The following is a 22,439-nucleotide window of genomic DNA, read 5'->3' as shown; positions in this document are numbered from 1 at the left end:
AGAGTGTACCATTCTAACCTCTCCTTCAGTCTCCCAACTTTCTTCAGCCCTCACCTTCTTACCTCCCTCTTATAAGGAGTCTGTGATTATACGAGGCCCACCTGAGTAAGTGAGCGCCTGAACAACAACCTGGGTAACTGAGGATCCTTAACTTAATCACATAAGAAAAGTTCCTTTAGCCACCTCAGATAATAGTGTCACAGGTTTTGGAAATTAGGACCTGGATGTCTTCAGGAATACTACTCAGACTCCCACAATGTATCACAAGAAGCATGAAATATAAAAGAAAAATCAGGCTTCCTGGGTAGCTCAAATGGTAAAGAATCTGCCTGTAATGCAGGAGACCTGGGTTCAACCCCTGGGTCGGGAAGATCCCCTGGAGAAGGGCATGGCAACCCACTCCAGTATTCTTGCCTGGAGAATTCCACAGACAGAGGAGCCTGGAGGTCTCCAGTCCACGGGGTCACAAAGAGTTGGAAATGACTGAGTGACTAACCCAACATAAAAGAGAAAGATATAAACTCAGCTTCATCAAAATAAAAAAAATTTTTTTAAAAAAAACAACTTTTGAACTTCTAAGACACTGATTTAAAAAAAAAAAGAAAAGGCAAGGCACAAACTGGGAAAAACCTGTGAACAGTTATCCAAAGAATTTGTTTCTTATAAAGGCTAACATACACCTATTTTTTGAATCCACTATTCCACTAGGAGGAAACACAAAGTGCATGTCCACATAAAAAACTGCAAGCAAATGTTCACAGCCAATCTGCAATGGCCAAAACCATTAACAATACAATGCTGCAACAGGTAAATGGAAAACAATTTGTGATATTAAAAATATATATACAGTCTTTCATAATAAAAGGGACAAAGTATTGCTAGTCCATCCAAAAAATATGGATAAATCTCAGATTTATTAAGCTAGGGGAAAGAAGTCAGTTAAGAAAGGAAACATTATACAATTCCACTTATACATAAAAATGTTCCAGAAAATTCAAACTAACCTGTGTAATGACAGAAAGGAAAATCAGTTTGTCTGGAAAGTGGGGGAGGTGAGGAAGGAATTAACTGAATTATAAAGAGGGTTTGGGGGTGACATATTCATTATCTTGAATGTAGTGATGGCTTCATGAGTACATACATGTGTCAAAACTCATCAAATTATGGGTTTACCTAAATAAAACTAAATTTTTTTTAATTTAAAAATCAGGACATGGAAATGAAGCAGAGAAATTAAAACCTGAAGCCTATTTTCCTTGTAGAATCTTAATAAACAGTCTGGAGACAAAGTAAAGAATCCCAAAGACAGCGTGAAAGATAAAATGAGGTAACACCAACACTACAGTATAATTCAAAATACATACAGTATATATGCTTGTCTTTGGCTCCAGTTTCTGGCAAAAGTCCTTAACTTTCCCAAGTGACAGAAATGTCTTTTGTTACTCATTCTCTGACACCACCTAGGTGTCCTACAATTCAATTCCAATAACCAGGGTTAGCTTTGGAATGCACAAATTAAAGGTACAAACCTTCAATTTTGACACTAACTCTGCCAAAGTCCCTTTTCAACCAGGAGTGACTCAAAGTGGTATCTACATAGCTTCAGGATGGGGGCTGGTCACCAGAAAGCCTTTCCATTCCACCTCTCAATCTCCAGGGAGGGGAGAGGGGCTACAGACCATGTTTAATCACACAAGCCAGAAGTTTAATCAATTACCCGTAACTACTGAGATATTAATAGAAACACTAAACTCTGCGGTCCACAGATGATCAATATGGTAGGAGGCGTCATGCTCAGAGAGCATGAGAGGGCATGGAAGGCCCGTGTGGTCCCTACCCCCGCCCCAGACTCTGCCTATTCCTCTCTTCCATTTGGCTGTGTCTGAGTTGTATACTTTATAATAAAAGTGTAAGTACAGAGGTCTCAGTGAGATCTGTGAATCATTCTAGGGAATTATCCAATATTGCAGTTGTAGAAACCTCTGAATTTGTAACCAGTTCAGACAAAAGGGCAGGTAGCCTGGTGATCACACCTGTGGCTGGTGTCTCAAGTAAAGGCAGTTTTGTTGGGAACCTTGCCATTTAACTTGGGGGACATAATACTAACTATAGTTAGTGTCCAAACTGAATTCAACTGAAATGTAGGTGACCAGAAAACTGGTGCTGGAATATAGACATTCAGTTCAGTTCAGTCCAGTCACTCAGGCGTGACCGACTCTTTGCGACGCCGTGAACTGCAGCACGCCAGGCCTCCCTGTCCATCACCAACTCCATCGAGTCGGTGACGCCATCCAGCCATCTCCTCCTCTGTCGTCCCCTTCTCCTCCTGCCTTCAGTCTAGACGTTAGATGTGGAATTTAGAAAGGTTTCTGATGAGAGAATAAAGGGAAAGGCTAGTGGCGCTCAGCTCCCACTGAGCCTCACCACCCCTATCCTCCCCAACACCGACAAAAGGGAAGTTCAGGAGGTGTTTTTGTAATTTGATGCTTAAATTTTCTAAGCAGAATGACAGAGTAGTCAAAAAAACTTTACTAGTTTATTAAGTACACTTATTTTCACCTTCTAAAAGAGTGTCTAATGAATTTCTGACCTAAAAACACACACATTTTAACTCTCAGAAGGTAAGATATACACCAACTTAGCGAAAAGAAGGATCCAGATGTGCATGGTCCACCGTAACACTGAGACACTCACGGAAAGCCAGCATGTCTGGACTCCAGGTCAGACAAGCCTCAGCAGGCAATACTATCTTCATCCAGTCACCGCACTAACAGCCGTTTACTCATTTTAAAATGACAGCATAATAAGCTAATCTCAGGCTGGACGGCTACCCTAGTCCCACCTCTGAGTAAACTAGCTGCAGTAAGAGTCAACTGACTTCTAGCTGGAAAGAACTGCTCACAGTGTGGATATGACAAGAAACCAGGCCAAAGAGAAGGGAGAGATGTAGAGAAAGACAGACAGACAGAGGAAGGTGGGAGCTTGTAATTGGAAAACTACCCCAGTTCTGTTTGGTTTGCTACGTCACTTCTATGGGTTACAGCAAAGCATTAGCATGTGGTGACAGATAAGAAATTCAGTCTTTTCCACTTTTTGGCACAGCCGACAGCAAAACCAACACAGCCTGAACATAACTGCTGCTGCTGCTAAGTCGCTTCAGTCGTGTCCAACTCTGTGCGACCCCATAGACGGCAGCCCACCAGGCTCCCCCGTCCCTGGGATTCTCCAGGCAAGAACACTGGAGTGGGTTGCCGTTGCCTTTTCCAATGCATGAAAGTGAAAAGTGAAAGTGAAGTTACTCAGTTGTATCCGACTCTTAGCGACCCCATGGACTGCAGCCTACCAGGCTCCTCCATCCATGGGATTTTCCAGGCAAGGGTACTGGAGTGGGGTGCCATTGAACATAACTAGCCAACCACAATTAAAATTTTCCCCAACTGGTGTAATCAAATTATGGAAATTAGGATCTAGTTACTCCTCTGCATGTTCACCCCAAGGTGAAGTGAAATAACCCCAAAAGAGAGGCAAGACGCCCCTTCTAGGAAAGTGATATTCTCCACTAAGTCACTAGTCAAAATAGTGCAACCAGTTCAGGCTACGATATAACTTTACTACCTAAAACAGAAAACAATATATCATCAATGCCGTAAGAAAAATAGTCAAGCCAGAAAGACGTCTTCAGGATTATCATATTCTCAAAATCATCAGCACATCCACTTATTCCAATCCAGCGTTGGGGCAAATCTCTTTGAGGCAAATGAGGTGATACAATACCATAGCCAAATTATCTAAAAGAGTAGCCAAAATATGCAAAGGGAAAACCCAAGAGTCATTCCTAAGATTCTTTTCATAGACAGCAGTTAATTCAGTTAACCCTGGTAACAAGTGGGAAATCATATCACAGGCCTCCTGAAGCGAAGAGCCAACTCATTTGAAAAGACCCTGATATTGGGAGAGACTGAAGGCAAAAGGAGAAGAGGGTGGCAGAGGATGAGATGGTTAGATGGCATTACCGACTCAATGGACACGAACTGGAGGAAACTCCAGGAATGGAGTTGCAAAGAACTGGAAACGACTTGGCGACTAAAAACAACAACACGTAGTCATTCCAAACCATGGGAGGGGCAGGGCAGGAAATGTAGTTTGAAAACGCACAGTCAATACTATAGTAAAAACACCAAATTTCTTCGTACTACAAAGTACAATATGTAATACTTATAAATCCCTAATGCCACCACCTTCCAGCTGCCTGTGGATAACAATAGGCATGGGTGGGGTAGGGGCGGAACCTTCTCCCATAGCTATAAAATGGAGTGTAAAAGTGGTTTTAGTAAGTATTAAAGGAGGGGAAAGGAGGGTATTTGGAAAGAACAGCCTAGGGACTGACATGTCTATTTCAAAAAGTCAGGAGTTAAAACTGCAAACTCTCTCCAATGGTATTCCTGTCTAACAACCGTGATTCAAGTGGGAAACCCTACATTATCAAAAAATAAACTATCATTTTAAAAAGCAAAGTATATATTATTAAAATGGTCATATCAAAAATATTGAAAAAATTTTCTTACTGTTCAGAACATATTCTGTGAAATTTATAAATTTATTTTGTATTTATAATAAATAAGGTTAATTATATTGGAGCTAAAATTGCTAATTTCTATAACAAATATATTCAGAAAAGTTAGAAATCATTAAAAGCAAGATCTGGGGGTGTAATATAGATAAATATACATTATTATACAAATACATACTATACCTATCTTGCCTTGAGAATCCCATGAACAGCATGAAAAGGCAAAAAGATAAGATGCTGAAAGATGAACTCCCCAGGTCGGTAGGTGCCCAATATGCTACTGGTGATCAGTGGAAAAATAACTCCAGAAAGAATGAAGTGACGGACCCAAAGCAAAAAACAACACCCAGTTGTGGATGTGACTAGTGATGGAAGTAAAGTCCAAAGCTGTAAAGAGCAATACTGCATAGGAACCAGGAACGTTAAGTTCATGAATCAACGCAAATTGGAAGTAGTCAAACAGGAGATGGCAAGAGTGAATGTTGACATTCTAGGAAATCAGACAGCCAAACTGGAGTCGGACACAACTGAGTCAGACACAACTGAGCAACTTCACTTTCACTTTTCACTCTCATGCACTGGAGAAGGAAATGGCAACCCGCTCCAGTGTCCTTGCCTAGAGAATCCCAGGGACAGAGGAGCCTGGTGGGATGCCGTCTATGGGGTTGCGCAGAGTCAGACACGACTGAAGCGACTTAGCAGCAGCAAAGTATCACCCGCAAATTACCATGAAGAGTAAGGGAGAAGTACCTTAACAATGAAGAAATTTGACCATCACCGCCTTGAGAAAATGATCAAACTTATCATGAGTAATAATGAACCAAACTGGCATGTGTGATACACATGGAAAATATACTGAATGCTGATACACTGAAAAGTGTACTCTATCAACTATGTTGCAGTACTGTCAAAAATGTTTTAACCTGAATACAGTCATGAGGAAATTCAGAAAAATCTGAGAATGTGAAACTGTCTATAAGGCAACTAGCCAGAGGCTTTAAATAAAAAGTCAGTGTCATAAAATACGAAATAAAGGCAAGACAATGTTTCAAATTAAGAGACTAAAAAAAAAAACATTATAGCTAAATATAATGAGTGATCCCAGATTAGATCCTAGACTGGGCAGGCAGCAGATGGGGGTGAGGATTATTAAGGAAAAAAAACTTTAGAAAGCAATTAGGAAAATTTGAAAATGGACAGTATTATTAGATTTTTATCTAATCAAGGCTAATCTTCATGGGTATAATGATGATACTATTGTGATACATTTTTAAAAATTTTTATTTTTAAATAAAAATTTGGAAGTTAACTGTTAAAATATTAAAAAGAATTTAACTGGCAACAAACTGGGACAATGTTTTTGAAAGTGACATAAAATCCAAAGCATTAAAATGATAACTAGATTATATTTTTGAAAGACAATTTTAATAGAAAAATAAGAATATACAGACAGTTCACAGTAGAATTACCAAAAATTTACAAAAAGATGTCCAAAACTTACCCCAAAAATGTATCTATCACATTTTTTAAAGGCTTGTTATACTTTTTGTTAGCTACCCTAATATTGAAGTAAATCTAACAAGGTTGCTTATTACAGGCTTGTTTATGATACTAAGAACTTCAAAATTACTTTAATCTAGCAATAAAAGGGGAGAAGGCAATGGCACCCCACTCCAGTACTCTTGCCTGGAAAATCCCATGGACGGAGGAGCCTGGTAGGCTGCAGTCCATGGGGTCGTGAAGAGTCAGACATGACTGAGCGACTTCACTTTCACTTTCCACTTTCATGCATTGCAGAAGGAAATGGCAACCCACTCCAGTGTTCTTGCCTGGAGAATCCCAGGGACGGGGGAGCCTGGTGGGCTGCCGTCTATGGAGTCGCACAGAGTTGGACACGACTGAAGCGACTTAGCAGCAGCAATATGAGGAAGGATAAACATCAAACTATACTACAGCCTTCATATGGAATACGAAGTACAAGTCAGAATGAATCAGAGCCTAGATCCTTAATACCTAATATTAATGTAGTAGTGACACCAACTTTTCTAACCAAAATTCACCCTCACCTTCCATAGTAAAAGCAACATAGTAGGGCACATGAACCCCTTACAATCACACCTAAAATTCTCATCAAAGGAAAATGAGTTTTAGAAACAATGTGTGCCCTTCTACACTGGGCATTTTAAGAGAGTGGGTACGCAGATTATTTCTCCTTCCTAATACAGTTGGGACATGAAAATAAAGCACAAGGATGAAGAACTGAAAAGATGAAAGCAAACAGGTCCTAAGTAAGCACTTGAAAAAGTTTCATTGCCAATTTGGAAATGTGAAAACTTCTCAAATCAATATCTAAATTCCTTAAATTTTTATCCAAACCACATATAATTGCTTTCCTTTTCAATCTCATTTCCAATCACTGGGCTCCAACCTTATAGCCTTCTCTTAATAAGCGTAAGACATTCCCACAACAGGTTTTAAACTTATGGTGCCCTTCCTTGAATTGCTCTTTCCACCAAACACTCACAAGGTTCTCTCCATGCCTTTAATCAGGTCTTTGTTCAAGAGCCACCTCTTCAGAGACACAGTCTCTCAAAACCATTCCCCACCAAGCCCATCAGACCCCACTTGCACCTGAGCTCTACCCCCTTAATATGGGCACATCTAAGTTTCAAGGGTCTTGAAGCTTCTAAAACTTAAGAGGATTGAAAAGAACGGATACAGAATTCTAAGTACAAAATTAGAAATGAACATGAATACATATTAGAAATCTGAAAAAATATTAAAAAGACTGACAAATTCCATAAATAAATCCAGAAAAACGGCATTTTAATTAAATGTCTGGCAACTCTGTTATGCCATAGTCCCTGTATTTTTTGGTTGAGTACTCTTTCCTTGGGGCTTCCCTGGTAGCTCAGCTGGTAAAGAATCCACCTGCAACGCAGGAGATCCCGGTTCAGTTCTTTGGTTAGGAAGATCCCCTGGAGAAGGGAGAGGCTACCAGAGAGCAGAGAATCCAGAGGGAGACCTGGGTTCGATCCCTGGGTTGGGAAGATCCCCTGGAGAAAGGCATGGGAACCCACTTCATTATTCTTGCCTGGAGAATCTCCACAAACAGAGGAGCCTGGCAGGCTACAGTCCATGGGGTCACAAAGAGTCGGATATGACTGAGCGATCAGCCACAGCACAGCACTCTTTGCTTGGCTTTTCACCTGACAACAGCTTATAATGTTTCCTATACAGCCATTAGGAGGATACAATTTAGTCTTTTCTCTAGCACAGTTGATCAAAATTTATTTTTTATTATTCAGGCTTATAAACTTCAAGTTTCACAACCTGTTCCTGGGAATGTCAAGTAAATTTTTGAGAGAGCCAACAAATGGGAGGAAACTCTATCAATCCTCTTTTATACATAAACTTGAGATTTTAATCCAAGTTTTCTTGTGCAGTAACTAATCTTACATACCCTAAATTTAAGGCATTCAGAGATGATAAAACAATCATCAGTGTCATTTTTGGTGGGTTATGAGTTTTAAGCTATATTCACTGATCAGAGAATTTTGTTTCAAATAAGTAAGTCATTTAAATATTTTTCCAGTATTTTCATATGATTGTCTTTTTCATTAACTGTATTATCAAAAAACCAAAAGCCTATTACTTCTGTTTATAATTTAGTTTTTCCTTTTAAATGAATTACTGCTTTTACATGATCAGAACATTTTATTGTCACAATTCACTTTACAATGTCAGAATAACTTTTTAAATATTCATGGTACATCTTTAACCATTTTTGTTTTATATTCCATTAATTTAATCTGAATTTTATCTTAACTCTTAAATAAATGTAAATATAACAAAATATACCTTTAACTTTACTTTCAAATCAGAAGTCTATCATTTCACACTTGCTTTACTAGAGTGCTCCAATGAGCAGATGAAATCACATATTTTAATTTTATTAAATATGCTATTTCAACTAAAATAGGAAAAGCATTTGGTGATTATACAATCATACATATTATATTATCAATTATTTTGCTATACAGAAGGACCAACATTCTGAATGCATAGGATGAAAATGTAATCTTACAGTTTTAGATAGGTAAAATCTGCAAACAGTTCCATAGACTTGATTCCAACTCTGTACATTTCAAATTTCAAACCTGGTGCCTGCTTTGCTGCTACTAGTATTAGTGTGCTCATACTTTTAGCAGCGGCCATCAAGGACACTTTCATTCTGTATATGCCCTCTATGTATATTCCATACTGTATATGCCCTCTATGTATATTTCATACTGTATATGCCTTCTATGTATATTTCATACTGTATATGCCCTCTATGTATATTCCATTCTGTATATGCCTTCTATGTATATTTCATACTGTATATGCCCTCTACGTATATTTCATTCTGTATATGCCCTCTATGTATATTTCATACTGTATATGCCCTCTATGCATATTTCATACTGTATATGCCTTCTATGTATATTTCATACTGTATATGCCCTGTCTGTATATTTCATTCTGTATATGCCCTCTACGTATATTCCGGTCATGATGCCCAGAGCCACTGGAGATGAGGACACCTGCCTACAATGGGAAAGTTAGCAGTGATGTAACACGGGCATGTTAAATTTAACATGGTCATGACTGATCTCCATATAAGTATACCACTACACTCATATTAAATGAAATATACCCCCAACTCAGACTATTTTAGCCAAAACCCAACAAATTATCTGCTAATTATACCTACCAAAATCTTTAAATTTGTGTTAAAACATCTTTTCAGACATTTGCCAGGCAATAACTACATAACTGAATAAGAGAAAGAAGTGGTAATATTAAAAGAATTACCCACTATTGCCACAGTTTTGTCCCAGGAATTCAAATCTTATGTGACATTAGGAGAAGGAAAAAAAAAAAATTACTAACAAATTTCAAGAAGTGTAACAGCACATAAAGAAAAGATCTATAGATTTAAACTTTCAAAAAGAGTTTTTAAAAACTTTTACACTTAGCAATTGAAAAATAGGAAATAACAGGAGTTTTGTTAACTTATTAAACTACTGAGAACATATACTAACTATTTTTTAATGTTCTGGGTATTTTTCAAATTTCCCTGCTGTGTATACTCTGAGTTAGGCTAAAACTATTACAGATCATCATAAGTTCACATTACAGTTTAGGGAAGAAACACGTTTTGATCAGAAATGAGGCTGTGCTGGGGTCGCAGTAAATGTACTGGGCAGGGGCAGGGGAGAGGGGGTGTCTGGCATCCACCGACCTTAAATCAAACAAAATCAAGTGTTTTCTGACAAGACTATACTACAACATAGGACCCCTCCCCCCACCACACACACACACACAGAAAGCTACTATAAGGATTCTATAGTACAAAACTACAATAAAGTCCTCTTTAGCACTGAAGCCAAAATATTGAAACACACTTTATTGTTTTTAATCTGAATCTCAAAATTCAAAGAAATTCAAAACCTATGTGACATATGTGTGAACAGAAGACAATTTATATACATCTATATATACTTTTAAAAAAATCACTAAAGCTTAAGATGTAGCTCTCTTCATTAGTTTAACCCAATGAAACTAAATGAGTAAAATTACTATTTTAAAAGAGAGAAAAAAATCCAATCCAGTAACCAGATTACATAACAGAAAAGTGGATTAACTATGAAAGCATCAGTTAGTTACTAAAACAGCTGACTTACCCATAAAAAAATCAAACCATTAAGAATAAAAAAAATCCATAAATCTAAAGCCTCCCATCAAAAAATACTCTTGACCAAGATTATTTCACTGGTGAATTCTACCAAACAGTCAAGGAAAAAATATACCAGATTTATACAAACTATTTGGCATACAGATATTCTAGCATTGGGAGCCTGGTGGGCTGCCGTCTATGGGGTCACACAGAGTCGGACACGACTGACGTGACTTAGCAGCAGCAGCAGTATTACACAAAATAGAGGAAAAGAGGACAATTTCCAGTTCTGACAAAATTTTCAGCAAATCAAATTCAGTGATATATAAAAACAACAATGCATTCTGACAAAGTAAAGTTTATCTAGGAATGTTGGGTTAACATGAAAAATAATTAATGTAATTCAACCACATTAATAGTTTAAGAGAAAACCTATATGATTGTGGCAACAGATGCAGGAGTCAATAATAAAAGCAAATACCATTAATGATTTAAAATACACAAAACCAGTCAACAAAGAACTTTTTCAGCCAGATAAAGAGTATCTATGAGAGTCCTATCTATGAATATTAAAAAAAAAACAAAAGACTGAAAGGAAGTAAAACTGTCTCTGTTCACATGACTATTTTTGTTTATGTAGAAAATCCTAAGGAATCTGCCCCTCAAAGGTACTACAGACAGGAAATAACGAGCACTGATGAGGAAGTGGAGAAAATAGAACCCTTGCAAATCACTGATGGTCATGTAAACGGTGAAGCCGCCAGGCAAATCAGTTTGGCAGCTTCTCAAAGAGCTAAACACAGAGGACTCAGATACTTGTAACACTGAAGTTCACTGCAGTATTATTCACAACAACCAAAAAGTGAAGAGAAGTCAAGTGTCCAACAACAGATGAACAGATAAATTAAATGTGGACTATTGCAATGGAATATAATTCAGCCATAAAAAGGAAGGAAATTCCACATGCTCCAACATAGACGTAATTCGAAAACATTATGCCAAGTGAAATAAGCCCGACACAAAACAACAAATGCTGGAGGAGATTCCACATATATGAAATATCTAAAATAGGCAAATTTATACAAACAGAAAGGGTAGAATCCATTTAGTTTTCTGTGGTTCACTTGCTTCCAGGATTTCCAGCTGCTTGGCTAGGTCTAACTTCTGTCCTGCGCAACTGGAACTACACAGGAGGCTGGGACGCAGCCAAAAGCAAGGAAGCCACAAACATACAACTCAGACACACTTTCAGGCTTTAAAGTGTAACCTCTCTTCTGACTCTTACCTACTTTCAGTCATTTTCTGCTGCTTTTAAATAGTTTTTCTTTCAATATTTTATCAAGATTTGATCATTGCTATCTGAGGTTTTCTGTGAAAACCGTAAGACATGTGAAGACACTTTAATTTTCAATTTCACCATTACCTGTGAAATTATAAGCAGATCACAACCTCCGTGATCCTTATTTCTATCATCTGCCTCATTAGTTAAGCTCAGGACCAAAATATGATAACTAATATTAACAGGTACGGACAAGAGTTGATCAAAGATGTTATCGGGCATGTATATGAGATCAACTGAATGGTTAAAACTGTTGTCTGAAAAACAAAAAAAAAAAAAAAAGACTATAAACAGATTGGGAAACTTAGGTAACAATTTCATTTACTATTTCAACAACTATTTACATGCATATATCAACACAGTATTGCAAAAGACAACAGAGAAGTGAGTGGTAAGAAGAAGCAAAATACCAAATAATGGAAACGGTAGGACAGGATGAGAAAAGGAAAGACGCAGATTAGCAACTGGACCTTAGTCATGTCTTGGGGATGACAGAGAACACTCTCATCAGCCTAACCAACCAATGTCTACCTACCTGGGTAAGGTAAGAAAACTGGCTTAATTTCATTTGAGGAAGCAGAACTCTAATAGAAACAATTGTCAAGCTGCAAGGTAAGTTGACTAGAAACTGAGAAATTGGATACCTAGAGTCAATTATAAATCAAACAAGCTCAGTGAGAACAGGAAGGACAGAGAAAGAGAAGAAGGTATTTTTCAAGATTAAGTGTGATAAGGCAGAGAACCTGCATGAAGTTAAGTTCTGAAGGAAAAAGCTTTTAGGACAACTTCTCTGCATAATGTGGTTACTACAGTAACTGCATTGGGAGAAAAAAACAGTCAATACTACTGTGTGATAGCTTTCAGACATTTGTGCAAAAAACAGTGTGACATTTAGAATAATTCAAGTCCAGCTGAGCTTTCCTGAGTAAGATTAGAGAGCAGTGAAAGGCCCTTCTGATGAAGAACAGTTTATACCCATATAACCCTGACCAATATCTCCAAGGAGCTATTAGAGATCAGCGGAGGGGCAAACTCTAGCACACGTACTGAGAAGCTGCCCTCTGTAGAATAAGGCTGCCCCTACTGACTTCAGAGACAAATTAATGGATTAACTAAAGGGCAATTCTTAAAACCCCTGTAAGAATAAGATGTCTCTACGAATATTAGAACCTCATTTCAAGTATATATACTAAAAGAGAATTAATATGTATTCAATGATCATGCTAGTAAGCTTACAGAACAAGAGAAGGGAAGGGGAAAAAAAGAGTGCACAAAAGCCATTTTGCCTTAACTCAGTCATAAAAGAGGTCATCAAAATCCTCTTAATCACCATAGTTGACATACAACCATAGAAGGAGGTAACTCTCTCAGCTAAATCTTTTCCTTATTTTTTATCACAATTGAAAATTTAACACCACTATGAATGAGATGTCAGTTTTTATTTCCTTTTCCATTGCAACATGTCAGTGGATAGTACAACACAAACTATAAACGTAAAGAAGAGAATCTCCCATCCAATGGGCACTTAAGTGAGTGTTCACCACTGAACACTATGATTTAAAATCAACTAACAAAAAGAATATAAACAATCTTAACTCTATAAAATTTCATTAAAATAGACTTTCATTTGCAGTTAACATAAGTAAGTAAATAAGTGTTAGTCACTCAGTCGTGCCCAACTTTTTGCAACCCCATGGACTGCAGGGCACCAAGCTCCTGTGTCCATGAGATTTTCCAGCCAAGGATACTGGAGTGGGTTGCCATTTCCTTCTCCAGGGGATCTTCCCAACCCAGGGATAGAACCCGGGTCTCCTGCACTGCAGGCAGATTCTCTACCGACTGAGCTACAAGGGAAGCCCTTGCAGTTAACATAGAATAGTATTAAATTATAAGGAAGATACCAAAGTAAATTCCCCAAATAAAAATTATGTTACATTGTATTACAACCTTGCATTACACAGAAAGCCAATCTACTAAGAGTAGTGACACTCCACTGTTACACCCATTTCTCTAAAAAACTAAATTAGACAACATTATAGGCTAATACATTTTGAGATATGCATTCAATTGATTAAAAAAACCCCATAATGTAAAAAAGTAAAAAAACAAAATGGTTCCATGAAAATTAAAAATGCACATACTCCATAAAGCAGAAGAAAAATATACATGTTCCATTTGTAGATTTACAAAAACATCAAAATATCATTGCTACAAATAACTTGCACAAGATTAAAATCAATAAGATTCTCAAAATCTACCTTCTCCTCACAGGAAAAGATTAAAATAATCTCTGATAATACTCTTAGCCTAAAAAGCAATGATTTATTAAGGTATGAAATCAAATGTGCAATAAATAGCATGATAAACTATTTAGTTCTCCAATCCAAAATACTAACTATGAATTCATGAGACTTTTATCAATATACATATCACACACAGCTAACGTTTTCATGGCAACATATGAGATCAAAACACAATGTTTTGCTTAAAACAATTAGCTGAGGAACTGAAGCACAAATACAGGGCTAATTGCTTCCTTTGGGATTTGGTTGTCAAACACAAGAAATGTCAATGCTTTACAGTCCTGGGATAATTAAAACCTTGTCACAAACCTATACTATCAAATGAATATTTATTTAAATATAAACTTGAAATATGAAACCAAAAGCATAAGCAACTGAAGAAAAAAGATAAATTAGACTTCATCAAAATTAAAAAATTTTGTGCTTCAAAGGACACCAGAAAGAAAATGAAAAGACAATCCACAGATGGGGAAGAAAGTATTTACAAATTATATCATCTCATAAAAGGCTAGTTTCTCGAATATATAAAGAATGTGTATCGTTTAACAATACAAAGACAACCTAACTAAAAAATGGACCAAGGATTTGGACAGACATTTCTCTAAAAAATATATGCAAATAGCCAATAAGCACATGAAATAATGCTCATCATTAGTCATTATGGAAATGAAAATCAAAACCACAATGAAATGTCATTTCATATCCAACAGGATGGCTAAAATACAAACAAGATTGATAGCATAACAATCAATGTCTGCAAGAGTGTGCAGAAATTGGCACTCTCATACACTGTGGTGAGACTAACATCCATTTTAACAGTTTCTCAGAGTTATACAGAGTTACTATCAGTTCAGTTCAGTCGCTCAGTCGTGTCCGACTCTTTGAGACCCCATGCATCGCAGCACGCCAGGCCTCCCTGTCCATCAATATGCCAGCAAATTTGGAAAACTCAGCAGTGGCCACAGGACTGGAAAAGGTCAGTTTTCATTCCAATCCCAAAGAAAAGCAATGCCAAAGAATGTTCAAACTACCGCACAATTGTACTCATCTCAGACGCTAGTCAAGTAATGCTCAAAATTCTCCAAGCCAGGCTTCAGCAATATGTGAACCGTGAACTTCCAGTTCAAGCTGGTTTTAGAAAAGGCAGAGGAACCAGAGTTACTACACTAACTTGTAATTCTGTCTCTTATAAGCATACACCCAAAGGAAATGAAACTATAGTGCACAAAAAAATTACATAAGAATGTTCACTGCAGAAGCATTCCTAAGCCTAAACATAGATCAACTGATAAATGGATAAAATGAGGTATATAATGGAGTATTTTTTGGCCATAAAAATGAATGATACACACTACCACATGGGTGAACTCTGAAAATATTAAGTGAAAGAAACCAGACACAAAGACACCGCATGATTCCATTTACAAGAAACGTCCAGGGACTTCCCTGGCAGTCCAGTGGTAAAGGCCCAGTGGTCCCAATGCAGGGGGCCAGGTTCAATCCTTGGTCAGGGACCTAGATCCCACATGCCGCAAATAAAAAAAAAAAAAAAGAGTTCTCATTCAGCAACTAAAGATCTTGCACACCACAATTAAGACTTGGTGGGCAGGAGAGGGGGAGAGAGAGAGACAAAGAAAGAAAAGTCCAAAATAGGCAATTCATAGAAAAAGTATATTACTTGTTGCCTAAGGTGTTAGAGGAGTGGAGATGCTTCTAAAACTAGATAGCAGTGATGATTACATAACTCTGAAACTCTGAATATACTAAAAAATTTGCTAAAATAAAATACATGCCAAAAATACATACAATACAAAGACCGCTTCACTCAAACTAACTCAAATTATCTAGATCAATGGGGGAAAAAAATGGCCATAAATTACTTTTTCTACTTAATGGGAAAGTGTTAGTTGTTCAGTGGTGTCTGACTCTTTGTGACAGAGGACTGTAGCCCACCAGGCTCCTCTGTCCATGGAATTCTCCAGGCAAGAATGATGCGGTGGTTTCTTTTCCCTTCTCCCGGGGATCTTCCTGACCCAAGGCTCACACCCAGGTCTCCCACATTGTAGGCACATTCTTTACTATCTGGGTCACCAGGAATTCTTTTTTTCTACTTAATACATCTCCAGAAATCAATTACCACATTTTAAGTAGTAAAATTTTGTATAAGAGATTTTTGTAGCATCATTTGCTCCTAACAATGTTACATTTATTATAAATATTCAACAGGGTAGTATAATTTGTTGAACACTTTTATCAACTATGATTATTATTGAAATTTTAAAATATCATTTGGTTGAAAATTTATTTTTTCAAACACATTAAAAAGTATAATAAAACAAATCAATGCTTATTATTAAATATCTTAATTTTCTTAATCAAGATACTAATTTTCTTAGCATTCATTCTTAAAAATATTTTATTGACTATATTAAAATAATCAAAAACTACATATGCCACTTGATTAGCAACCAATGCCTCAGTACTTCCCTCTCATTGTTGACGTATATCTAATAATTTTTAAATCTATCATCAGTAACCAAAGCATTGTTAAACGTCTATATAGTCACCATAGCACAAAAATCTAAAATATTATACAACGAAGTAAAACACATTCTGAGATTAATTCTACTTTCACTCAAAAATAAAAAATGTAAAGCACCATCTCATGAAATCAAAAGTTTATGATTTTGATTTACAGGCACCTATCAAATATTCATACTAAAAGGTTATTACTAAGAAACAGTGTAAGGTCTGATCAGAGTCTTCACATTGGTTTACTGTGATGAACTGGACCTAAGGTAAGGAGTAAAGTAAGGTACAGCTAAACAATCTTGGTGTTTGTACTAGTATCAACAGCTACTAACAGCTATTACAAAAATCTTATAAGAGGAAAATCCTGTTTCATTCACAAAATATATTAGTATGTCTTTCCATGAAGACTATTAATTTCTTTGAATTCTTTTAATACTCAGCCTGCAAGCTAGAAAAATTTTCTTGATACAAAGAAAGAATCAGAAGAAGATCAGAATAAGTATAAAGAGAAGAAATTCAAGTACCAGGTAAAAATTAAAAGAAATATAAGTTATAGTTTACACAGGCCATTATTATGTCATTAATGTAATATACATGTAAACTTAAGTAACATGCAAGGTATTTAACATGGAGAATACAGACTTACCAAATATTTGATAGCCTTTTAAAAATCTCACTGATGGTTGAGACTCCCTAAAATAATAAAAAAACAAATAAAACAAATATATGAGGAGTAATTTCTCAACTTCAGAAGTTACCCCTGGTCTATAAAGTCTACCCGGGAATCCCATTTACATAATAGGAATTTGTTTTTCCACACTGCTTTAAAATCCAAAGCACCTGCTGAACTTTGCCAAATGATTAACAAAATTTTTCCTAAACTTATAAATAATTCAAGGTTTAAATGGAGAAGCTAATGAATTATCAGGATATTGACAGCTCTATAACGAATCAGATCTTAAAAATTACAGACCAAGACAACAGCATGCCAACAATTTCTTAGAAAAGCATTCATATGTTAAACTGTCCCTAATTATCACATACAATGTCAGCTCTACATTCTAGTATCTAGTTACCAACACCTTTTTAAGTAGAAGCTGCTGCTGCTGCTGTTGCTGCTGCTGCTGCTAAGTCACTTCAGTCCTGTCAGACTCTGTGTGACCCCATAGATGGCAGCCCACCAGGCTCCCCCGTCCCTGGGATTCTCCAGGCATCAACACTGGAGTGGGTTGCCATTGCCTTCTCCAACGCATGAAAGTGAAAAATGAATGGGAAATCGCTCAGTCATGTCCAACTCTTAGCCACCCCGGACTGCAGCCTACCAGGCTCCTCCAGCCATGGGATTTTCCAGGCAAGAGTACTGGAATGGGTTGTCATTGCCTTCTCCGAGTAGCAGCTAGAAAATGTAACTCTAGCACCTACAGAATCGGGGACAATGAAATAGAAGGGGTTTCCCTGATAGCTCAGTGGTTAAGAATCCACCTGAAAATGTAGGAGACACAGGTACCATCTGTGGGTCAGGAAGACCCCCTGGAGAAGAAAATGACAACCCACCCTAGTATTCTTGCCTGGGAAAACCCACGGACAGAGGAGCCTGGCAGGCTACAATCCATGGAGGTTGCAAAACAGTCAGACATGACTTAGTGACTAAATGAGACAGAATGAAACTTCATAAAGTATTAAATTTTATTTAAAAAATTAGCATAAGGAAGTATTTTAAAATCTACCCTGTGTTGGTACTAAAAAAATTTAAAAGATTTCAAAGAAAGGCATAAAATTACAAATTAATTTTATGACTTACAAAAGTTAGTTGTAAATAATTTTATAATAAACACACTAAGCATCTTTTCTGTCAAATTTCAAGTCAAAATAATTTTCAAAACAAAGTTCAAAAATTCAAGATTAAGCACTAAATGTTATAGTGCTCTTGTTATTTGCCAGGCACATCACTCAAGATTTGAAAAAGATTATATATCTCTTTTTTAATCACCTTATTCACTCTCCATTTCACAGATTACAAAACCAAGCTTTACAGAGATTCAGTCACCTGCTTATATACGGTAGCTGTCATTGACTGCACAACCCAATGTCTTTAAAGCATCATACTATGACTCCTCAAACACAAAACAAATAAGACAGAATATGACATAGTATACACTAAAACTGATTGCCTCTTTTAGAATTCGATTTTTAAAAAGATGTTTTTAAATTCCTTTTAAAAGAACCAACAGAATAACTAGCAGAAAATGTTACCATTCAAAAATTACAATACCATAAATACAAATGGAATAAAAACATTTTCTATCACCACTACTGTTAAAATCAAAACCAATCAATTAATCACATCCATCCACAGGCCATGGAAAAGGAGGAAGAAAACAGTATGTTAGAGACCTAAACAATGAAGTTTAGAACAATAAAGCTGTGAGATGATGGGAGAATATCATCATGACTTTGAGGCAGATGAAGATTTCTTAAACAAGACAAAGATAAACACAGCAAACTGGATTTCCTTAAAAAATTGTGTTCTTAAAATGAAAATGCAAGCTACAGAGCAGGAAAGATAGTCTCAATGCACATGTCCAAAGGACTCAGGTACAAAATATGTTTTTTTAAAAAAGAAAAAAAAAACAACATTCTAAATCATCAAGAAAAAGACAAGCTGATTTTTAAGATGAAGAAAAAACAAAATTTTATAAAAAATAATTTCAAAATCCAACATACATACTGAAACGGTCCTCAACATCACTAGTCCTCAAGAAAACACAGATAAACAACACAAGATACTTCTACTCACCAAAATGACTGGGTTTTAACAGAAAAATCGGGGAATACCAAGTGTAAGCAAGCATGTGCCGCAAATGGCATTGTCAATGCACTGCACAGAGAAATGGAAACGGGTATAACCAGCGTGGGAAATTATTTGGAAATATCTACTAAACGTGAAGGTTTTCAGGGCTTCCCTGGTGGCTCAGAAGGTAAAGCGTCTGCCCTGCAATGTGGGAGACCTGGGTTCGATCCCTGGGTTGGGAAGATCCCCTGGAGAAGGAAATGGCAACCCACTCTAGTACTCTTGCCTGGAAAACTGTATTGATGGAGGAGCCTGGTAGGCTACAGTCCATGGAATCGCTAAGAGTCGGACACAAATCAGCAACTTCACTAAAGGTGAAAATACATATACGCAATGACTAAGCAATACAACTCCTGGGTATATAGTCAATAGAAATGTGTATATTTGTGCACAGAAAGATATGTACAAGATTTATCACAGCAGCATTATTTAAACAGCCCAAAACTACACATGACCCAAATGTCCATTGGCAGGAGAAGGGAGAAATAAACTTCAGTAAATTCATACAAGGGTATCCTAAACCTCAATGAAAATGAGAAAACTAATGCCATACACAAAATAGCATACACGCACAAATAGACACATCTCACAAACACAATGCTGTATGAAAGAAGCTGGGTGGGGGGAGAAGAAGCGCACATATAATTCTAGCCTATCAAATCGAAAACAAGCCAAACTAATCTCTGATTGCACAGTCCCAACAACAAACTTTGCAGTGAACGAGTTACTTGACTGGGACAGGTCACAGGGGGCTTTAATTGATATCTTGAACTAGGGTATGGTTACAAGTTTGTGTGTGTGTGTGTTCACTTTGCAAAAGTTCATCAATATACAAAAGCTCATCTGTACTTTTCTGTATATAAATTATACTTCAATTATTATTTTTAAGCTTATTTTTTAAAAATAGATGAAAAATCACTTCTTAGTTAAGTAACTCCAGGTCATCATACATCCAGGTCTGTAACTCAATAATTTGAAAATTAACTTCTCAGTTAAGTAACTCCAGGCCATCATATATCCAGGTCTATAACTCAATAATTTGAAAATCTGGATCTCCTAACAATGTATTTAGTCATATAGGCTGCATAAAAGTAAATTAAACATATCTAGTTATTTTGTATAATAAGTTTTAAGAACAGTTTCAATGTAAAAATAAACTTTACCAAGAAATGATTCCTTATGATTTTCTACTAATAGCAAATGAAGTTTTGCATGAAGTCCTGCTAATGAATATTTCTACATAGGCTCAACTTACATTCACAGATGTATAACTTCATGCATATTAAAAGTGTTAATAGCTAACTCAGAAGTTGATTCTAAAAGCAATCAGATGGCCAAGCCAGGAATCCATAAAAATTCATAAAACCTTTAAGGCACACTACTTGGCCCAGTTTTTCAGAAAATTTTAAGACTTTTAAAAACCAATAATCATTTGAAGAAAAGTCTTTTGGGTAATCATTCCTACATATCTAAAATATTTTACGTTGATACTTACAGTGACGCCTTCTTTAACTAAAATATAAAGTTTTATCTGTATGTCCTTTTTATCTATCTTTCCATTATATTTACCTAAATAACTTTTTTTAATCTTACCAATTTCTCTCTAAATTAAATATCATTATTTGGTCAGATCCGAGAGCTTTTATCATTGATGGAAAGCCATCTTATTACTCACAATAACCTATTTGCCGTGGGGTAGAGCTGTCATGTAAGTCTCAAGACAAAGTTCAGAGGAACAGAATGGCATAGGCCCTAACAGGTCAGGCCCCTGAACAATTCCCTGAGGAATCCTTTGGACAAACTTGACTTCGGATGACTCACTGAATCCTCACAGGAACCCTCCTCAGTCTTGGGGTGCTCTACCTATGAATCCGGCCTGACAGAGATCTCTCCAAATGTCCCGTCAACATTGAGCTGTGGTGCTGAGATACAAGGTGACCCAAGCAACACTTTCCCAAAACTGACTGTTTGCATTAGTCAATCCACTCTCAGGCCAGGCACCTGCTTCTAATTCAGAAACTTACCTCTCTAAATTGCAAGTTCTCACTAAGAACAAATTAAGACACAGTTTCCACTTTGGTAACTTTTGAAATGAACGAAAAATTAGCTTGAGGCACTTTAGAACATACGGGGGGAAAAAATCTCCCTCAAGAGAAGATGGTCTTATCTACCTAAAAGATAAAAAACAAATTATTGAATGTAAGGAGATCTCCCCAGAGGTCACACATCTCACCAAAAAAAGAGAGACAAACACTAACAGAAGGACCTGAATCATCCCTAAGGGTCTATTCTGAAGCAGAGAGCCAAGAGATCTCATCCTAAATCTAAAGAACCTACAGGACTAGACACAGGCTGGCTAGGAAAACTATCTAACTTTACAGTTTCTGATAATATACTAAAGATCCCAGAGAGGACAGTCGAGGTATAAGCAGAACAGTCTTCCCCTAAAACAAAAGGGGATTCAGTGAATTCAGTGACTGCACACTGTTCAATCAGCAGTAAATCTAATAAAAATTGCTCATGAATGGTAACTATATTTATATAAACACTGGTATTTGAAAAACTAGCATCTTTAAATAGTGCTAATAATATGTCTTCTTAGGATTCTGTTATTTTTCATTGTTTTCTACTTCAATTTTAGAGGTGGAAATGTTACAGCCAGATTGGCAAAAAATCTTTAAAAAGCAACATTACAGCTAGTCAACAGTTCTAAGTTGTTACATAGATATCAGATCTTAATCTGAAACAAAGCATTTCAAATCACTTTTCCAACTGCCCACCACACATTCAATTTAGCCAAATTACAATATTTCGCAAACCAACCCAGTTCAAATTAATAGTTTACCCCTACCTTATAGAGAACTAAATGCTATTTTATCTTCCACGTATTCAAAAGGCTGCAACTATTATAATTTTTTGTAAAAGACGTAAATTTTTACTTTAAAAAGCTCATGCTGTACTTCTATTTCCATACTAAAGAAACAGCACTCAGTACTTTATCCTCTCAAGCTTCTTGCCTGATGGCTGCAAAACTGCAAAGGATTGTTTACACAATACCTCAAGAAGTTTCAAAAAAATCTCTCAATGTTCTGATGACAGTCTCACAGATACTACCAACAAAT

At 36.6% G+C, this 22,439-nt stretch overlaps 1 protein-coding gene across 1 annotated transcript in view; it reads right to left on the bottom strand.

Annotated features, from left to right (window-relative positions):
* FBXW7 (F-box and WD repeat domain containing 7) overlaps positions 1-17,156 on the bottom strand; it is a 153,465-nt gene extending 136,309 nt beyond the window's left edge. Inside the window, exon 1 of the mRNA XM_068989593.1 lies at positions 17,113-17,156. The gene's annotated coding sequence lies outside the window, so the exon portion shown is untranslated. The remainder of the gene's footprint in view (positions 1-17,112) is intronic.
* Between the last annotated feature and the right edge of the window lie 5,283 nt (positions 17,157-22,439).

Source organism: Capricornis sumatraensis, chromosome 17 (genome assembly GCF_032405125.1).
Source record: "Capricornis sumatraensis isolate serow.1 chromosome 17, serow.2, whole genome shotgun sequence".
NCBI lineage: Eukaryota > Metazoa > Chordata > Mammalia > Artiodactyla > Bovidae > Capricornis > Capricornis sumatraensis.
The sequence above is the reverse complement of the archived record's forward strand: the minus strand, read 5'-3'. Positions and strand labels throughout refer to the sequence as shown.